Below are 20,135 nucleotides of genomic sequence, written 5' to 3'. Positions count from 1 at the left end.
ACTTCAGGCCAACATCCAGTGCTGCAGGCCGGGCGGCCCAGGGCAGGCCTGGCGCCAGAATACCGGGGGCCGGCTCGGGAACACTGGCAGGCCGGGTTCTGGTTCTAGACTGGGCGTCTTGCTGTGAGGCACGTTCTCAAACGATCTTGCAAGGGGGCAGGGAGGGAAGGGCAGGCTTTGGGGCAGATGGTTCTGTGTTCTGATTTCAGCCCTGCCACTCCCCCTGTGGCCCTGAGAACCAGCTCTTCCCAGCCTCATTCCCTCAAGACGTGTGACACCCACTTCAGTAGTTACATGAGGACAGATGTGCCACACGTGATCTCGGGTGACATAGCAGGAGGCCGCCCCATTCCTGCTCACTTGTGAGTGTCTTCATTTACTCAGCTTCTCTTCCGCCTGGGAATTCGGAAGAGTGAAGCCCTGCTTCTGAGAGAAATACTAATCCAACGGATCTTTCCAGTTTTGCATAAACACTGCAAACCTTCCAACAGCGGTTTACTGTTCTCTGCTTATTCTGGGGTAACAGAACACCAGCCCATGGGGAAGTAGCCTGTTTTTGTTTTTGTTTTTGTTTTCCTTACTATCCACCATGGATATTTCAAAGAGAGATTAAAAATGAGGGCAGCCTGTAGAATATGAGTTTCAGAGTATCTGGGAGCTCTCTGTGAACACACTACTCTAAGGTCATCAAGTGATAGGTTTTGCTTTTGAGGTTGGTAAGATCATAATGAAAATGTCTGTTATTTTGTTTTGTCACATCATCCAGATTCCTAAAATCTTAGAATTAAAAGGTGATCCCCGAGAACCTTTATTAGCCATCGTACTGCCTTCGGTAGAGATTTTATCTGATCTCAGATAAATACAGATGTTACTAAAAACCCTAAAAAAGCAGATCATACACTTGCTCAGATAAAGCAGTCCAATTCTCAGCATCTTTGGAGCAGAAAATACTTACATTTGGCCTATTATACTAAAGTGTGAGATCTTACCTTTTTGTCCTTTTTTTTTTAAGATTTTATTTATTTTATTTGACAGACAGAGATCACAAGTAGGCAGAGGCAGGCAGAGAGAGAGGAAATGAAGCAGTCTCCCCGCTGAGCAGAGAGCCCAATGAGGGGCTCAGTCCCATGACCCTGGGATCACGACCTCAGCAGAAGGCAGAGGCTTTAACGCACTGAGCCACCCAGGTGCCTCTGTCCTTAATTTTAAAAGATGACAAAATAGATGATAAACATCTGTTATAAGATAAATCTCTATGCTTCTAATTAATAAAAGAGTAAGTATATCTATACCTTCTGTAAAGACTGTAACTTTAGCTTTCCATATGCAAAACGACAAAACAAACGGCTATCTCTAGTAATGGACAGAAAGCTTTCCAAGGATATAGGAGATTGAACCATGTAAAACTCCTATATTCCAAGGATATAGGAGATTGAACCATGTAAAACTGGCAAACCAACTGTAAAACCTTGGAAAGCTAGTTAAAATACTTTTAACCTAAAAAAGAACAATTTCCTATGTTTCAACCTGAACTTGGGTATAAGAAATTTTACTTGGAAAATAATACCGAATGTTTAAGAATGTTCTTTGGGATTTTTCACTTCTTGTAACCCAAGCCAGGCTTAGTTTCTTAAAAAGTACCGCACAAAGAGTACTAACATTGTGAGCCCCCAATGCAAACAGTAAAATGGTGGAATCCAGGCTCAGAAGCCAGACTGCCTGGGTTAGAGTCCTGGCTTCCCTACTTTGTTAACTCTGGGATGTTGAGCAAGCAGCCTACAGTTTCACCTTCTCATGTGTGAAAATCAAGGTGATAACAATTCCTAACTTGCAGATTGTTATAAGGATTGAATAAAATATTGCTACAATGGATGTCATAGATTCTGTATTTGCAAGTTTGCCTACTTGTCAAAGTTCATTTGTAACCCCCCAGACAACACTTGCGAGTGTTTTCACAGTCACTGAAGGCAGGTGCAGAACAGCATAAAAGTTGCATCATTGGGGCACATGGTCCCAGCTGAGAGGGGGTGAGATCATGCTCCCCCTTCTTTTTTCAGCTCAGACCGTTAACAGGTGCCATTTTTTTGTGGTCTATTTAGTGCCATGTTTTTCACATTTTTGTGCTTTTGGTTGGTGATTTCTATTTTTTAAGACTTCTTTTTTTAAGATTTTACTTATTTATCTGAGGAGAGAGCATGAGCGTGAGTTGGGGCAGGGGCAGAGGGAGAGAATCTCAAGCAGGCTCCCCACTGAGCTTAGAGCTTAGGGCTCAATCTCGAGACCCTGAGATCGTGACCTAAGCCAAAACCAAGAGTCAGGTGTTCAACTCACTGAGCCACCCCGGGGCCCCTTTGGTTTATGATTTCACTGTTTTAAGTGGTCCTCCAAGCCTAGTGCTAAGTGCTGTCTAGAGTTCCAGGAGGAGGCCGTGGACCGACCGCTTCCCCTGGGACTGTGGTCTCCACACCTGAAATCAGCCCCCCGCCTCCACCTCCATCCCTGCCTCCCTCTCTTCACCTAACATCAGGAAAGCAAGAGTACAGGAGACAAAAACCGGGCCAGAGAGGAGAGCGTGGGTCAGCGTGTCAGAGGTCTCCCCGCTGGGGGTATTAGCCCATGGGAGCTGGAGCTGGTCTTTTCTACAGGCCCAGCCCACCCTCCAGATGGGACCCTCCATCCCGTGCTAGGAACTCCGCTTCTGAGGGACCTGGTGCACAAACCCCCGCTGCTTATTCCCACTTTTGGTGAATGAGGCTTGTTTCCAGATGATTTCTTGGGAGAGGAGCACTATACAGGGATGTGGGCCCCTTCCCCCACGGCAGCATTTCCAGCATTTTGGAAGAAGAGGCTGTAGAGCCTTCCAAATGTCCTCGTCCCGTCTCGAAGCTCCCATATAGCACTTGTAGGAAGCATCAAATGTGTCCCCCACTCTTCAGGGTCCAGGTAGTAAATGACACTTGAACTTGAGCAGTTAGAAGTACCTTGAAAAGAGTGCAGGATCCCCAAGTTTAGGTAGATGGCATAATGTGTAATCCTTGGTCTTTTAACTCTTTCTCTTGAGCTTGTCTCAGCCACTTCTCTGGACATGGTAGCAAATCTTGATACAAGTAGCAACATCGTATCTTTCTTAAGGACCGAGGACTGCCTCCCTCCCCTGCTTTGTGAAGGAACAAATCAGTTACCCAGTGAGCAGGTCTGTGGCCAGAGTTCCCTGAGCGCTTCACAGCACAAGGGGTCCGGGTCAGAGGGGAGCCAGGTGGGCCTGAGCTGAGGGAGCAGGACTGCTGGTCAACTGAGTGGAGACGAGACGAGACAGGCCTTAGGGAAAACAGCCTAATCATGCTTCCTGTTTTTCCAAAAAGACCTTAATTCTCCCTGTTGCATTTCCTGGTTCCGCTCCTGACATCCCCTCGGAAACAGAGTGAGCTGCGCTGACCAGCGCTGCCGGGAAGGTGACAGGAGGGAAGTGGCCGATTATGCGCTGCTGCTGAGTGAGCAGAGATCCTGCGTTGATCCAGAGGCGTGACAGCCCGAAGGAAACGCAGACACAGAAGCCAGGAAGTCCCAGGGCTTGAGGCCCGCAATCCCAGGAGACACAAGGCACACAGGTGGTCGCCCTCACCTCTGTCTGGCACATCGGGTCAGGCCCCACGCACAGCCACTCTCTGTGTACTGGCTGGGGAGCCCTTTAATTTTTTTATTTATTTCTTAATTTTTTGACATGGAGGTCCTTTTAATCTGTCCCACTCATTCCTCTGCTTAAAAACCCTCAACTCCCCCCATGTTCTTAGAATAAAGGGCCCAGTGATAACCGTAAAGGACGAAGTAAGTTAGTGTGAGATACAGAGCAGGTCAGTCCTCTTCCCAGCCTCGTGCGTGACCACCTTCTCTGCACAAACTGTGCATGTGCACACGTGTGCATGAGCATACACACACACACACACACACACACACACACTCAGAAACCACACGGTTCGCCAGGCCACCCTGCTCAGAGTCTGTGACATCTGTGCCCCACCTCCAGGCCTTTCTCTATCTACTCAGTTCTCCTTGCTTGAAATCTTACTTCCCCAAAATGCCTTGTCCCCCACCCCAGCTCCTCCAAGCTTCTTCTCTTGGCCGGTTCTCACTTGACCTGTGGGTGTCCTTGGAGAGCCTTCCTGGACTTCCCAAGACATGGCCATGTGCCCCTCCCCGTGGTCTCCTAGCTGCTGTCTGTCCTGCGCTGACTCGCCGCTAGTCACTCTGCTAATGCCTGTTCCCGGTCAGCTGCTACCCTGGATGGCCTGGGGCGTATCTGGTCCCCATCCCGTGGCCAAGAGCCCGGCGCTGGATGGAAGCTCAGCGTGGGTTCCTCTAATGAATAAATGAGTGACAATAACTAGAGCATGATAAAGATTCTGAGGTATGAATTGCTTCCATATGACATCTCGGGTTGACTAGAGGGGAGAAAATAAATCTGGATGTTAACTAATGAGCAATTATCCCTTGAGTATGTCCCATGTGGTCGTGCTCCCTGAGTGGGCAGCACAGGTGCAAGGACGAGTAACAGAAATCCTGTCCCTGCCCAGTGACGGAGCCAGCTGAAAGAGAAGAGGCTTTAAGAGGTCATCATAATGGGTCAACAAAGTGGGGCACGGCCAGGCCATGCAATATTACTCAGTCCTAAAAAGAAATAAGCTATCAAGCCATGAAAGATACAGAGAAAACTTAAATGCACATTCCTGGGTGCAAGAAGCCAATCCGAAAAGGCTGCGTCCTGTAAGATCCCAACCACATGACATCTGGAAGAGGTAAAACTACAGAGACATCTAGAAGATCGGTGTTTGCCAGGGGCTGGGGAGAGGGGTGACCGAGGTGGAGCACAAGGGAACTTTAGGGCAGTGAAACTGTTCTGTAGGACCCTGACGTGGGGGATACAGGTTGTCAAACTTCTATCAAAGCCCATAGAATGTACAAGGCAAGAAAGAAGCCATGGTGTAGAAAAGGAACTTCAGTTAGCAACAATGTATCAGCTGACTCCTCAATTCTAACAAACACTAACAAGCCCCAAGCAAGATTTAATAGTAGGGGGAAAGGGAGGGGAGAAGGTAATGTATGGGAAGTCTACTTTCTGTCCATTTTCTAGGAAGCCTAAAACTGCCCCCCAGTGGTGTATTAATTTTAAAAATAATGATGTGCTACGGAGTTAGTTGCATTTGGGAGCTGGGCTCTGTAAGGCCGTGCAGGTTTCTGCAAGAGCTGCTCCTAGGAGATCTGCTGGTCTCTGCGGGCAGGACAGGCCCCTGAGACCTCAGGAACAAGTGGGCACAGACTGTGGAGAGGGACTCCAGGAGGAGGGAACCGCTCATGCAAGACCTTGAGCTGGGAAGGAAATTAGCAGAATTGAAACAGGAAGAAAGTTGTGAGTGTACGTTGTTTGGCTGGTATGAGCCACACAGAGGCAGAAGCGAGTCCGGGGAGGTGGGAAGGAGCTGACTGCAGAAGCCTTAATGACTGCAGAAGCCTTAAAGACGCTGCCCTGGTCGGTTCGGGCTCTTACAACAAATACTGACTGTGCAGCTTACGGAAATTTCTGTTCCACGGCTCAGTGGGCTGGAAGTCCAAGGCCAAGGCACCGCTGATTCAGTGTCTGGTGAGGGCCTGTTTCCTGGCTTGTGGATGGTCCCCAGTGTCCTCACATGCTGGGGAGAAGGGAAGTTCTAGGATCAAGTCCTGCATCGGCTTCTTGCTCAGTGGGGAGCTTGCTTCTCCCTCTCCCCCTGCTCCTTCCTTCCTTCCACCCAGGAAGCATGTGGGCAGGAGAGATGTCTGCACAAAGGACAGGAGCCGTATGTGGGGGAGGGGAGCGCTGTGAGATCCTGCAAGGTCCTTTGTCTAAGACAAGCAAGGCAGCCAGTCTCCCTGGGGCCACCAGAGTCCTACAATTCCGTCGCTCTCGCTTCAGGGGACACATGAGTGTTCAAATAGCCCGACGACACCAGGCATCTCCTCTGCCATGGGTGCTTGTGGGACATCACCCGTTACGACAGACAAGATGCAGAATCTTGGCTGCTTAAGTTAACTATGCCCAGCAAAGCCCCATTTGCCTTGACACTCAGTTCTCATTGGCTGAGCCGTGTCAGTCCCCAAATGGCGAGGGAGGGAGGTGTTTCCTCCCGGGCATCTGCATTTTATTGAAAATACCCTGCCCCTAAATTTTGCCCGTAAGTGTTATTATTTTTAAAAAAGACACAGGGGCACCTGGGTGGCTCAGTGGGTTAAAGCCTCTGTCTTCAGTTGAGTTCATGGTCCCAGGGTCCTGCAATCAAGCCCCACATTGGACTCTCTGCTCCGTGGGGAGCCTGCTTCCCCCTCTCTCTGTCTCTGCCTGCCTCTCTGCCTACTTGTGATGTGTCTGTCAAATAAATAAATAAAATCTTTAAAAACTTAAAAATAAAAATAAAATAAAAAAGACACAAAGATAACTTTTCAATGGCTATTGGGCATTACGTCTTCCCAAGAGAGAAGTTTTTGCACCTTGATGCCCCCTGAGAGAAAGCACCTTCCCCGGATCCCATCTCCCGGAAGGGGGCAGCGGGAGGCTGTTTCCCTAAGCACAGAACTCTGCTCCCTGCTGTGTCTTTCTGACAACAGCCGCGTTGTCAGCCGTAGCCTCCTCACTGCGGTCACGTGTAGACTGGATGCGGAGCTCTGGTCACCGTGTAGTCACGTCCTTTTCAGGCCTTCTGGAACTCCGTCGCTAGTCCCTCAAGACAAGTCCTCCTTCCACATCGGATGTTTGGAATTACTGAGCCAGTGGCAAACGAGTTTTGGGGATTGATTGCTTAAAAGCAAAAGAAAACTTAGCCTTTTCATCATTTGTTTCTCCTGGTCCATTTGCTAATATCCCGGCTACTTGATGAAAATGTGACTTTGATCTTGCACACACGGATAGAGCATGTTTCCCTGATACTTATGCTAATGACAGGATGCGGTCTGTGGGAGAAAGGTGTGTATCAGACGACTAAGTCACAGTCTAGTTAAAATGACACCCTCTTGCCTTTAAGGGATCAGCGGACAAACGCGTTGACTGCGTACTTGATACTGTAATCGGAGAAGGAAAATGTGCCGCTGAGTCCTCAGAGAGTTCTAGATCGTTTTTGTAATAAGAGGTAATAGAGATGAACGAAAGCATGAGGGCATACACGGGCTCTAACTTCCCACATCAGACCCTCGCGACTTAAACTGTGGTCCCCGAGGGCAGCCCAGCAGCGCCTGCAGGCCGGTGGGAAATGCAGAGTCTCGGGCCCCTGGTCGGCCTCACCCAGGACAGCCTCCCGCTCGCAGGACCCTCGGGTGGGAATATGCCCGGGACAGTGTCCAGACAGGAGTGTCCCCCGGCGTCTCCACGGAGGCTCGCAGAGAGGGCGGTTCCAAGGCCGTCTCATTCAGGAGGTGGATTCTTGTATGGAAACAAGAATTTGCTGCCAAATTTCAGAGATTTCCCTTTCAAAACCTATTGATTTCCTGCTTCTTTCCTCCATCTCAACTGTCTCTGCCGAGCCCAAGCCACATCCCCCTCAGCAGCAAAAATGTCCTTGCCTCTCCGCAGCCTGGCTTCTCTGCTCTGACCCACGTCCCATGCCAGGCCCCAGAGAAAGGCAGGCGATGGCCCCTCAGCCTTCACACCTGTGTGGGTCTCCCCTACAAACAGGTCTGGTCCTCGCAGCCTGCCCCAGCTGGGTTCTGCAGGACACACACAGCCGGTAGCTGCGTGCAGGACATAGGACCAACACGTGGGGGAAGTGACGGGGGCACTGTGGGCAGCGGAACCAAGAATCCAAGTAGCCTCCTCGACGTCTTCGGGTCTACAGAGTGCCCTCCTCTCTGCACCCGCCCGTCCTGGGCTGGGAGCTGCCTCAGGGAGGTTCCAGAGAGGGACTCAACCAGTACTCAGGGGGCCCATCCACGGTTATGTATGAGAGGGGTCAGCCCAGTGACCGAGGACAGGTGAGTCCCCGTGTGCCGCCCACTGCGAGGCCAGTGTTGGGAGCTACGCAAGGTCAGCAACAGCCGCAACTCGGTGGGGCAGCGGAGAGGCCAGCACGTCTGGGTAGCCAGAAAGGCTTAGCAACCTGCACTTCGTGGAGGCTGACTTGGCTGTTGGCCAGGAAGTGACTTTAGGGACAGCTTGGCGACAGCTTGTCTCAACGTTGAGGGCTGTCTGTGTTTGAATGCGGACTCTCACTTAGCACGACCAGTTCACTTCATGCTTGTCTCTGTTTTCTTCTCTGTAAATTGGGAATCATAACAGAACGGACATCATAGGGATGTCGTAAGGATGAAATGCGATTACACAAGTGGGGGGTCTTAGAGCGGCACTGGGTACGCGTCACAAACCCCGTCAGTGAATGATGGGTTTGGGCATCGTTTGTCTGGATAAACCATTGCTTGTGCTCCAGTGCGGCCGCTGGCTGGCTGTGATCCTGTGCAGACGGCTTTGTGTTTTAACTTCATGTCTCTCCTTAGGAAATAAACATAACTACATGCATTTTTTTTAAAGATTTTATTTATTTATTTCACAGAGATCACAAGTAGGCAGAGAGGCAGGCAGAGAGACAGAGGAAGCAGGCTCCCCGCAGAGAGCAGAGAGCCCGATGCGGGGCTCGATCCCAGGACCCTGGGATCATGACCTGAGCCGAAGGCAGAGGCTTTAACCCACTGGGCCACCCAGGCCCCCCACTACATGCATTTTTTTGTTGATGGCATCTTCTGGAAATTCTATTCTCTGGATAAGAAAATGAACTGCAATTTTGTGCTAAACAAACTGTTTAGATCATCACAGGAGGGAAAAAAGGAAAGAACAGTTTGTGTTGTTGCAAAGAACATTCACATGAGGGATGTATGGGTTGGGGTCTTGCTCCGCAATCGGGACTCTTACATTTGCTGACCTCATTGGGCGCCATTTTCCCTCCAGAACAATCCATATTTGAATGTCAGAAGATGGACTGAACTCTGCCACAGTGAAAGTCTGCTTCGCTTTCCCATCACTGGGGCTGTGGATGTGTTTTGTAAAACTTCCCACAGGGACTTTCCTTCTGCTGCGTACAGAGCGTGGTTAAGTGAAGTCAGGGCAATGGATGCTGATGAAAGTCCCTAAAAAATTCAATGGAAAACCGTGAGTTCTCAATGCTGATGTGAGGTTCATATTTCTGCCAATACTGATGACATGGTGTGTGACAGTCATCGCAAGAGGCAGCGTCCTCGGAGAGCTGTGCACCCCCGTTTTCTAACCAGCCCATCGGTGAGCCCTCCAGAAGCTTCGCACTTGGAGCACACCTGGTGAGGTCACCCGATGCAGTGGGCTCGCCAGCTTGCCCTGAAGTTGGTAGGTAGCATTACATAGGGCTTGCTCTTCCAAAGGCTGTAGGGGAGTTTGGCCAGGTTCAAGGTCGTTCAGCCCTTGACCTGGTTTTCCCAAGATCAGAGTTGGGGCTTGTCATTTTCCCTTGGTAATAAAGTCATGCTGTGGTATCTGTGACCTTGGCACAGTACGTTTTCCCAGTGAGAGGGATGAGTATCTCCCTGCAGGAGAAGTTCTCAGATTCAGGTACCAGATCTTTATTATCCTGGGTTGTTTGTTTTATCTGTCTCTCTTCATATATCCCCAAAGTGCAGGATAATCACGTAACATAGTAGATTATCCATTAATATTTTTTTGCACAAATGAGTGAACAAAAGTTATGACTCTAAAGGTTCACTAGGGAAGTCTGGGGCGCTTAGTTAGTTGGGCATCCGTCTCTTGATTTGGGCTCAGGTCACGATCTCAGGGTTGTGAGCTTAACCCCGGAGTTAAGCTCCGTGCTAGGTGTGGAGCCTGCTTCAGATTCTTTCTCTTCCTTTCCCTCTACCCGTCCTTTCTCTCTCTCTCTCTAAAAAACCAAACCAAACAGCCCCACGTATTTAAAAGTTCACACAGAGGAGACACCTGGGTGGCTCAGTTGGTTGGGCATCTGCTTTTGGCTCAGGTCATGACCCCAGAGTCCTGGGATCAAATCCCGCATTGGGCTCCCTGCTGGGGAGAGTCTGCTTCTCTTCCTCCCTCCCTTTTCCACTCATGCTTGCGTTCTTTCTCTCACTCGCTTTTAAATTAATAAATAAAATATTTAAAAAATACTAGTTCACTTAGAAATTATACTCTTTCCTCCTTTTTTTTTTTTTAAGATTTTATATATTTGATGAACAGTAGGGACGGAGAGCCCACAAGCACTGAGGGGGCAGACGGAGAGGGCGAAGCCAACTTCCCACTGAGCAGAGAGCCTGAGGCGGGGCTCGATCCCAGGACCCTGAGATCATGACCTGAGCCGAAGGCAGATGCTTAACCAACTGAGCCACCCAGGTGCCCCTTTGGCTTTGTTTTGTTGTTTTCTGGCTGTCTTTTAGCCGGACAAGAACGCAGAAAATGACACCCAAATCAACAAACTCTCGGTGGGCTGTGTGGGAGGTGGTGAGGATCGGCTCCCAGGCATCCTCCCCACCGGGAAAAGCCTCCTGTGCTCGCCAGCTACTTGGATATATTTACGGAGGTGGAGGTCTGTTGGGGGTAGACTTTTGTTTTTGCAAGGGTCACTAGCAGAGGGGCTGGTTATGAAATGTTTAGGTTGCGCAATCCAAGCCCTTTTGTCTGTCTTTGCACCTGCGTGGCTTGGCCCCGATGCCGAACGTGCCCCGTCGGCGAGTTCTTCGTCCTGGGTCCGCACGTACGCCTTAGCAGTAAGACGGACATTCCAATAAGGTGGGTGTATGTATTTGGAAAGGTGTTTTTATATTTCTTACAACAAATATTAGCTTAACCTGAATCCCAATGTACCCCTCGTGACCTCAGTGCTCAGATCTTGTGAGGCCACAAGGTGGCGAAATTTTGCCACAAAATAGTCTCACGGGGGCAGGGGGGCGGGGGTGGGGGTGGGGTGTGGGAGGGCCAATCTCTCTCCCTGGGGACCGCAGGCATTCTGGAGGCAAGTGTTTGCCTGTTTCCGGGTCCCCGTCCAGGTGCTGCCTACTGCTCGCTGCGTCCCTTCCCCCCCCAGCCCGGCGACTGTGTCCCTGAGAGACCTCAGCTGACCAAAGTGACCAGTGCACGTAGGTGGATGGCACTGGAGATTTTATCTCCCTCCCTCCCTCCCTTCCTTCTGACGCGGGGTCAGGAAAGAATTCTTGAGATGCTGTTTAAGGTGCAACTCAGGGAGCTGATTTGAGAAGCCGGGGACAGGCCCGGGGGCACAGAGAGCGGCCCCTCAGCTGTGTGACGCTGGAGCTTCTTAGAACCCAGGCGGGAGGGGCCGTGCAGGGGTATCAGGTCGGAACGTCTTCCCATTTCTATGTATAAAACTGCTTTCACAGGATTTCTCTGCTGGTTGGGTATTAACGGTTGGTGATTTGCGGGCAGTCACGGGACCCTTTAAGGATGGAGCAACCAGCAGGAATTTCGTCCTTCTCGATCCGTGCAGGCTGTAGGTCAGCCTTCTGGGCTACAGTGAACATTTTCTGCTTCTGTCCCTCATCCCTCTCCCCTCCCTCCCTCTTTCCCTCTTCCTTTCTCTTCTTCGTCTTCTTTTTTTTATTTCAAATTTAAGATTATATTTATTTGACAGAGAGAGGCCGCGCACAAGCAGAGGGAGCAGCAGAGGCAGAGGGAGAAGCAGGCTCCCCGCTGTGCGGGGAGCCTGATGCGGGGGATCCCAGGACCTTGGGATCATGACCTGAGCTGGACCAGAGGCAGACGCTTAACCATCTGAGCCACCCAGATGCCCCCTCTTTTTCTTCCCCTCCCTCCCTCCCTTTTTCCCTTTCTCCCATGTTCAGGAGCCTCTATTTCCTTTCTCACTTTTGGCCTTGACCATTGCAGTTCCGCCGTGGAGCAGCCCACACGTGTCTCTGGAACAGGAAAAAGAGCGAAGGGTCGAGGGCCACCCCCACGAAATGAACTTCGTGTCCAGGGTTTTCTGGAAGGACTGCCCGGTCCTGACTGCTGACAGGATGACAACCGTGCCCTGGCGGGCTGTGTGTGTCCTTCCAGTTGTGGCTGGGAACGCCGGCTGGAAGGAAGGAGACGAGCGTCTTAGCTAGCGTGGCTGTGGCAATGAGCGCATCCGAATTTGTCCTTTTCCGTGACTGCTCCGGGGTGACTGGGAATGAGACCCACAGTGGTGCTTAGGGGTTGGGTGGTGGGTTCTGGTCTGATGGAGCTGGTGCGCCTCTTTGCCTCCGCTCTTCACGTGCAAGAGGGACGGGCGGCGTTTGCCGCGTTTGGAGCGTCTTCCGTGCTCCATCGACACTGGCTGACATCGTGTCATCCCGTTTGCAGCAGCTGGTCTTTGCCCCGTGAGATATCTCCTTTCAAAATAATCGCAGACTCGCAGAATTGTTGCAAACGTAAGTAGAGTTTGCTTCTACCCTTCCCCTCATTTCCTAATGTTGACATCTTACACAACCCGGCCGCTGGGACCGAAACCGGCAGGCCGGGGCCGGTGCAGTGAGCTCAGGAACCGCAGACCTCATCCTGCTCCGGCACCTTCCCGCCCGCGCTGCTCTCCGGGGCAGGGTCCACTACCGCCTCGCGTTTGGTGGCGCGTCTCCAGCCTGCGGCTGCTCCCCTGCCTTTATTGTTCGTAACCTTAACAGTTTGGAAGATTAGCGCTCCCTTATTTCGTAAATGTTCTTGGCTCTGGGTTTAATCTGATATTTCCTCATGATTAGAGTGAGGTCGTGAGCCTGTTTTTTTGTTTTGTTTTGTTTTGTTCTAGATTTTTATTTATCAGAGAGTGAGTGAGCACATGGGTACAGGACTGGGGTGGGGGAAGGGGCAGGAGGAGAAGCCAACGCCACGCTGAGCAGAGAGCCTGATGCGGGGCTCGATCCCAGGACCCCTGGCTCACGACCTGGGCCGAAGGCAGAGGTTTAACCCACTGAGCCCCGCGGGCACCCTGAGGTTGTGAGAATTCTTAGTGCATCCTACCAGGAAGGGCCTGGTGTGTCTGTATCTTATTCCAGATACTGCTAACTTGGATGTCCTGGGCAAGGTGTGGCCGCCAGATTCCTTCACGTGGCATGGCTGCTTCCCAGTGTCGTCGATGCACACCCGGGCGCAGACAGGTGGACAGCGTAACTGTCATTTCTCCGGACGCCTCCGGCCTCTGAGGTCGGCACCAGCGAGGACTTGGGCTGCGCCCAGTGTCCCCGGGCTGCGGGCGAGGGGGGGTTTCCATCACGTGTCTCACATGTCTTGCGGCATTCTGCGGTAGGCGGAGAGGCCCCATGGTCCCCACGAACGCACGTACACGTGTGTGTGTGTGAGCGCACACGTGCGTGCCCATTCATTCCTTCATTCGTGGGTGGGTCAGTTGTAGGACTACGGCCCTCCGGGTGCTGACCTTCCTCCGAGCTGTGGGGGCTGTCGTCGTCCGATGCTTCGGTGTGCCCGTGGTGGGGGCTCCAGGCGGCTCCTGTGTTCCGCGCGCCCGCGCCGTTCGGATGCTTCCTTCATTTCTGGCACCACAGCGTGTGCCAGACCCGGGCCGTGTTTCCCGCACCCCACCTGGAGTCCACCATTTCCCAGGGAGCCCCGGGTCCTCTTCTGGGAAATTCATGCTTGCAAGCGGGCATCCGGCCCCGCGAGCGGGTAGAGCTGCGGGAATTCCACGCAGACACCGTCACGAGGTCCGTCTCAGACGCCCGCTTCGCCCCGTGTATCGTCTTTTTCTGAGCCAGAAACGTGTTTGCTGGGTCCCAGACAAACCCAACACAGTTTCAGAACTCCTCGCCAGCAGCGTGGTCGAAAACACATTTCCCGAAGAGTCCGGCGCGGGTGCGAGCTCTCTTCCTCCGGCTTCACAAGGAGCAGGGGGTACTCGGGGCTCCAAAGCGACCGGGTCCGTTCCGTTTCTCCCCAGGCTTCTGCAGTTCCCAGCTTCGTTCAGAACACCCGCGGGGGCCCTTCCTGCCGCAGCATTGCACTGGGGATCCCACACAGCCCCGCTCGTTTTAAGAATTTATTTTTGGCGGGATTTTTTTTGAAAATTACGTACCCAAACACAGGCGGACACTTTTCCTCCAATCCCTACCAGGCAGGTGACTCATTAATTCCTGGTTTGCACTTCTTGGGGTCTTTTGCACAAAAGATCAGGTATGGGTACTTGCCTCACCCCTTCCTTCCTAGCGAGGCTGCTTTGTGTGCTTTGCTCACCTGGTAGATTCTGCGGTCCGTCCGTCTGTCCGCCTCAGTTCCTGGCGGCCCCGCGCTCGCTCTCTCCGTTACGAGGGCGCGACGCCCCGCCGTGTTGCCCGGTTTTCTCGGCAGCTGCTCAGGCCCTTTCTGTAACTGTTTGGTAAGAAGCGACACCGCGGCAAGCCCGCTGCTGCCCGCACGGACACGGTTTTTAATCGTTGGGGTTACAGGTTGTACCGGCGGGTCACGCATGGCCTCCTCGTGTGACCGCTTCCAGCCGCAAACAGCCATCCTCACGGCGTCAGCCGTCTGCACGCAGCGTGGCTGGTCACCGGCCCAGGGTTCCCCCCTGCAGGGGTGTCCTCAGGCTGCAGTCCGGGTGCAGGGCAGGGCTGCGGTCTCACCTGACCGCGGGGCTGACGGGGGTCCGCTCGCGAGCTCGCACACCCGCTGGGGGCAGGAGTCCGGCCCTCCCCGGTCGCTGGGCTGCGGGGGTAGAGGAAGCTGCCCCGACCCGCCCCGACCCCCAACCCTGGTTGTCTGTCCACAGCGCCACTGTTGTCCACACAGTCTGCTTCCTGTTTCGGTCCTGGAATGGACTTTCCACTGGTATTTCATCTCCCTGAACCCCACGTCTCGTGCACAGGCTCCAGGATCTGTTTCTTTTCCTACCCCAGCTCTTCCTCCAAGAGCATCTCCAACGTGTGGCAAACTTGCGGGGCTTTATAGGAGCGAGAGTATTTCTATTACACTCTCACATCCGAGCGACAATTTGAATCCATTTTTTAACATTCAGAGTTCTTTTAATACCTTAGAAACATTACACCATTGTCCTCGCATACCATTTTGCTATTGAGACGTCTGATTTTTCATCCTTGGTAGGCGGCGAAGAAGTAATTTGTGGTTCGGTCAGGAGACTTCTGCGCGGGAAGAGGACTCACTGACCACGGGCGCTGAGTCTGGGCGGCGGGTGTTAACCGGCGAGGTCGTGGCGGAACTAAGCCACCTGGTTTATTTATTTCTAGCTCGTCTGGTCAACCTATTTATAGGTGACATATTCTTTTTCTCTGGAATCTTTTAGAATTTTCTTTCTGTGTTTGCTATTCTTGGGTTTTGCTGTAGGGCTCCTGCCTGTGGTTTTCCCTTGTCCCTGTCCGGCCTGGCGCGACTTCTTCACGCTTGAACCACTGCTCTCCCCCCTTCTCCCCCCACCCCGCCCCCTCCATGTTCCGCGATTCCTGCGGGAGTCTCACTCAGACTTGGACTGGGGTCGAATGTCCACATGCACGTACCTGGCCGCACGAGCTGCTCGGGTCTTACACCTCCGTGTCCAGGACGTTTGAATTCTTGATGCGTGGAGAGCCCGAGTCACAGGTCGCAGCCGCCTCTGGGCCCGCTCCTCCGGTCTTCCACAGGAAGACGTGCTTCCTGATAATTGTCAGAGCTATTTCCAGACGGGCATGGCCCTCCGCTGATTTCTCATCAGGAACTGGGGACACGAGGACTTCGAAGTCGTGTTCCTGTGCGAGGTCGGTTAGAGTCCTTCACGGCTAAGGGCATGTACTCTGACCCATGTGGGCAGAAGAGGAATTTACCGCAGGTCACGCGGTCCCTGCAGAACGGGAATAGCTCTGAGACGGGGCTTCCAGGACCCGTGCCCCTGCAGTGTGGGCCAGGGCAGATGGGCAAGCTGCCAGCCCCGGGAGCCTGGCCTCCTGCAGCCGCCGCGCGCCTGGTTCTCAGCAGTGGGCGCCGGGCAGCTGTCCTGCGGGAGCCGGCCTCCTGGGACGGTCACGTCCACCGGGAAGCCCAACTGCCCCCGGGCAGGTGTGCTGGGAGCCACAGCCCAACAGGGAACAGGAGGCTCCTGAAAACACAAGAGGACACTCTGTGCTCACTCGCTCAAGTTTACCTTAGAAAAGAGAAACAGGGGCGCCTGGGTGGCTCAGTGGGTTCAAGCCTCTGCCTTCAGCTCAGGTCACGATCTCAGGCTCCTGGGATGGAGCCCCGCATCTCCAGGGAGCCTGCTTCCTCCTCTCTCTCTGCCTGACTCTGCCTACTTGTGATCTCTGTCAAATCAATAAATAAAATCTTATTAAAAAAAAAAAGAGAGAGAAATAAATGGAGTTTGGGGACTTCCTAAAATCCGTAAGGGCTGCTTAACCCCTCTGGGCTGGGCTTATGACACACGTTCCCCTGCGGGTGTCCCGGGGAGCTGGGCGTCTCCCCCGTTCTCCCTGGAACCGCCTGTCAGCCGAGGGGCCCAGATCTACCCATGACGTCACATCTCATCTGGGGCTGCTGACACCAACACCGAAAACCAGACACTTCCGTTGAGGGCTTGTCAGACTCTCCTTTCTAGAGGAAAAGAAAGACTTTTTAGATTTAAATAAAATGAGCCGAGTTCTCCCTCATGGGTCCAGAATTTTTCAGGCTATTTTACAAGCACTGTTGAGCTTGTCTGTCACCGTGTGTACCTCGTGCCACTTTCGCTGTGGAACGCGAAGCGTGGAGACACATGGCCAGGAAGGGGCTGGGGTGTGCCCAGGGCGCTCCCAAGCCTGCTGCAGCGCCCTGGGGGGACCTCGGAGGAGCCGCCCGGTGCCACCCTTCCCCGGCTTCCAGCTCACTCCGGCGGAAAGTGCTGTCGCTGAGACAAACTAAGCATCGTTGGCCTTGAATTTCTTCATCTGTATTTTTTTCTTTTTTTGAGATTTTATTTATTTATTTGAGAGAGAGAGAGAGAGAGAGAACATGCAGGGCAAGAGGCAGAGGGAGAAGCAGACCACCCACTGAGCAGGGAGCTCCATGCAGGGCTCTATCCGGGGACCCTGGGATCGTGACCAGAGCCGAAAGCAGATGCTTAACCGACTGAGCCACCCAGGCGTCCCTCTTTGTCTGTATTTTTAAGTAAACAACTAGAGTCCCTAAAAGGTGACAAGTACATAACTATGATCACTATACTCTAAGGGTATTTAATTGTGCTACAAAAGACATGAATAAAGCGTTTTGACTTCTGAGTAAGGGGAAATTTTCAGACAAAACCCTAGAGTTTGCTTTTCCCTAAGTCGCCTTTGCTTCCCTGTGGGATCTGAAGGTCCCCCGGAGACACATCTCCCGAGAACGGCCCCGAGCAAAGTGAGGCGCAGACTGGCACGGTCCGAGGCGAGTCCCCGGAGAGGACTGTTCGCGTTTCTGCGGTGCCAGCCTCGGTGTCGGGTCCACAGCGCGGTCTGTGGGGACGCTGGGCGCCGTGTTTACTGATGGAGAAGAGTCAGAAGGGGCCCAAGACAAAACGTCCAAGATTAAAAAGTCAAACTGGGCAGGTAGGTGCCGATACTAGAAATGAAAACAGTGAATGGCCGAGTTGCCTCGTTTAGCCCGAAGTCGTCAGTTGGGAGAGAGCACGGCTAGGGACGGCGACAGGAGTGCGCGCCTGAAGCAGGCTCCTCGCCGAGGGCGGAGCCCGACGCGGGGCTCGACCCACAGTCCCAAGACCACGACCCGAGCCGAAAGTGAGTGAGATGCCAAACCGACCGAGCCGCCCGGCGCCCCGGGTTGTTTTCCTTTAAACAGAAGCTCATTCTAGTTGTAAAAGTCACCTTAAACACACTACCCAAACACCTGTTAACTGGATTTCAGTGAACAGCTTTCTAGTCCCGTCTAAAAAAAAAAAAAAATTTTTTTAATGTAATTAAATGGGGGCGCCTGGGTGGCTCAGAGGGTTAAGCCTCTGCCTTTAGCTCAGGTCATGATCTCAGGTCCTGGGATCGAGCCCCACACTGGGCCCCAGCTCAGCAGGGAGCCTGCTTCTCCCTCTCCCTGCAGCTCTCCCTCCTTGTGCTGTCTCTCTCTCTCTCTCTCTCTGTGTCAAATAAATAAATAAATAAAATCTTAAGGGAAAAAAATATATGATCAAAAGTTTTTTCTCTAGCTAGGCCTGGCGGGGGGCGGGGGAAATGAGCTATAAAAAAATAAACACAAAAAGCAGAATCACCCAAGTTGGTAAAACTGCATTAAATCTATGAAAATTCATGAGTCTGTATTTATGCTCAAAAAAGAAAAAGCCACGAAAAAAAAAAAGGCAAGAAAAACCAACCCACAGTAATCCCTTGCACATGAAACCGCTTCTGCAGCAACCCCTTGCTTGTGAAATGGGGCAGAAGAGGTGAGAAGCGAGCAGGTGTGTCCCGCCTTCCCTGTGGGGCTGCGTCTGTGGGTGGCGGGAGCGGCCCTGGTGATGGGAAGCTGCACCTGCCGGCAGGGGTCGGGGCTGGGACGCAAACATTAGACCGCCATGGTCCCAGAACAGCTAGTTCCGGTGGGGAGGGCCCGTGGGGGCTGGTATGCTCATGTCTGCTGCAGGCAGACGGGCTTTCAGGGTTAGGGGAGCAGCGAGGGCAGGTTCACAGGGAGCGTCCTGGGCCTGTGGGCTGCCGGACGTGGCTGGCTCCGCCCCACGGTGAGGCAGATGGGACTCTCCTAATCAAGCTTCTGGAACGCAGCTGTCAGCTGTCAGCTTGTCCTCGTGCAATGTTTCAGTCGCTCCGGTTATATTCACCAAAACCGAGCCTGAACCCTGGGAGTCCGGTGAGACAGCCTGGCTGAGGTCCCCGAGTGGGGACAAGGATGGCCACTTCCCGCACAGACCCCTCCCACCGTGGTCGGCTCTCCTCTCCAGGCCCAAGGGCTCCAGCCCCAGTCACTACGGCTTTGCTTTCGATCACATGGTCTCCCCGCTTGCCTCCCTCTAGAGCTGGAAAGGGAGCTCATCTTCAAGGCCACCAAGTGACTTCTAAGTAACGTGACCTCATGGGGACATGTGGGGACCTCACATCTAAGGCCTGGTGCTTCCTACCTCACTCGCCTGTAAACACCCCATTCAGAAGGATCTGGAAAACCTCTGCTGAGCCAAGCCGCAGGGGTAAAAGGTTGGGGAGCGACTGAGGGAAACAGCCAGGCCTCCCCCTACCAGGCGCGGTGCTGAGCCAGGCTGAGCCGGGTGAGGGCAGATTAGGAAACAAAAGGCCGTTGATTCTCTGGTTTCCTCACTCTGGCCACCATAGCCAAGTGCAGCCCGTGCCAGGACTCCCGCTGTCTGCGGCCGACAGGCCGTGTTGTGCAGGAAGCACTGGACGATGGTCACCCCTGCCCCACGAGGCTATTGCAACAAGAAACGAGACGTCCGTGGAGCCGAAGCCACGAGTGAGCCGACCTCGCCGGCTCGTGCCGACCTCACCTTGGGCGCTGGACAAGCTTGTGTCCTCACCGTCTTTGTTATCGAAAACGAGAGCGATTCTGCGTCTCGGCTGTAAAGAGAACGCTCTATGCCTTACTGGGCTTCCCCAGGTGAGCCCAGCTGTGCCTCAAGCGAACCCCGGCCTGGCATCACAGCGGTGGAGCAAGGACCCCTCTGCGGCCGGCCCCCTCTGGCTGCTGCGTTCACGGCCCAAGTGGGGCTGTGGCCTGCCCTCTGGGGGACTAAGGCTGGGAAAGGACCGGAGCGCACCAACGTCATGGAGGGCACTGCCCTGAGTGCAGAGCAGACGCCTCCCTTTGTGACCGCACCCGGCCCTGGAGAGCCAGCCTTTGCCAGGTCCTGGGAGGAAAGCGTAACAGCAGGAGCTGCCCTGGGCCGGAGTCCTGGGTGCGGGGAGAGGCGCGCAGCTCACCCCACGGGCTTCTCTCGACGAGGCCAGGACCTGGGGGCCAAAGACCCCGTTGCTGGGAGGAGGCTTTTGGCCAATGGTTATACATGAAAACCACAGGAACCCCGCTCTACAGACTCGCACACGGATGCTGATGCTGGGGAGCCCAGGAACCCGCTGCCGGCGGTGGAACGGGAACGCCTCGCACCTTCTCACTGCCTGCCCTCCCCGCCCCGCCCCGTAAGCCCTTCCTTCTCCTCCTCGCGCCTTCTCAGCTC

This window comes from Neovison vison, chromosome 1 (assembly GCF_020171115.1).
Source record: "Neovison vison isolate M4711 chromosome 1, ASM_NN_V1, whole genome shotgun sequence".
Classification (NCBI taxonomy): Eukaryota; Metazoa; Chordata; class Mammalia; order Carnivora; family Mustelidae; genus Neogale; species Neogale vison.
The sequence above is the reverse complement of the archived record's forward strand: the minus strand, read 5'-3'. Positions refer to the sequence as shown.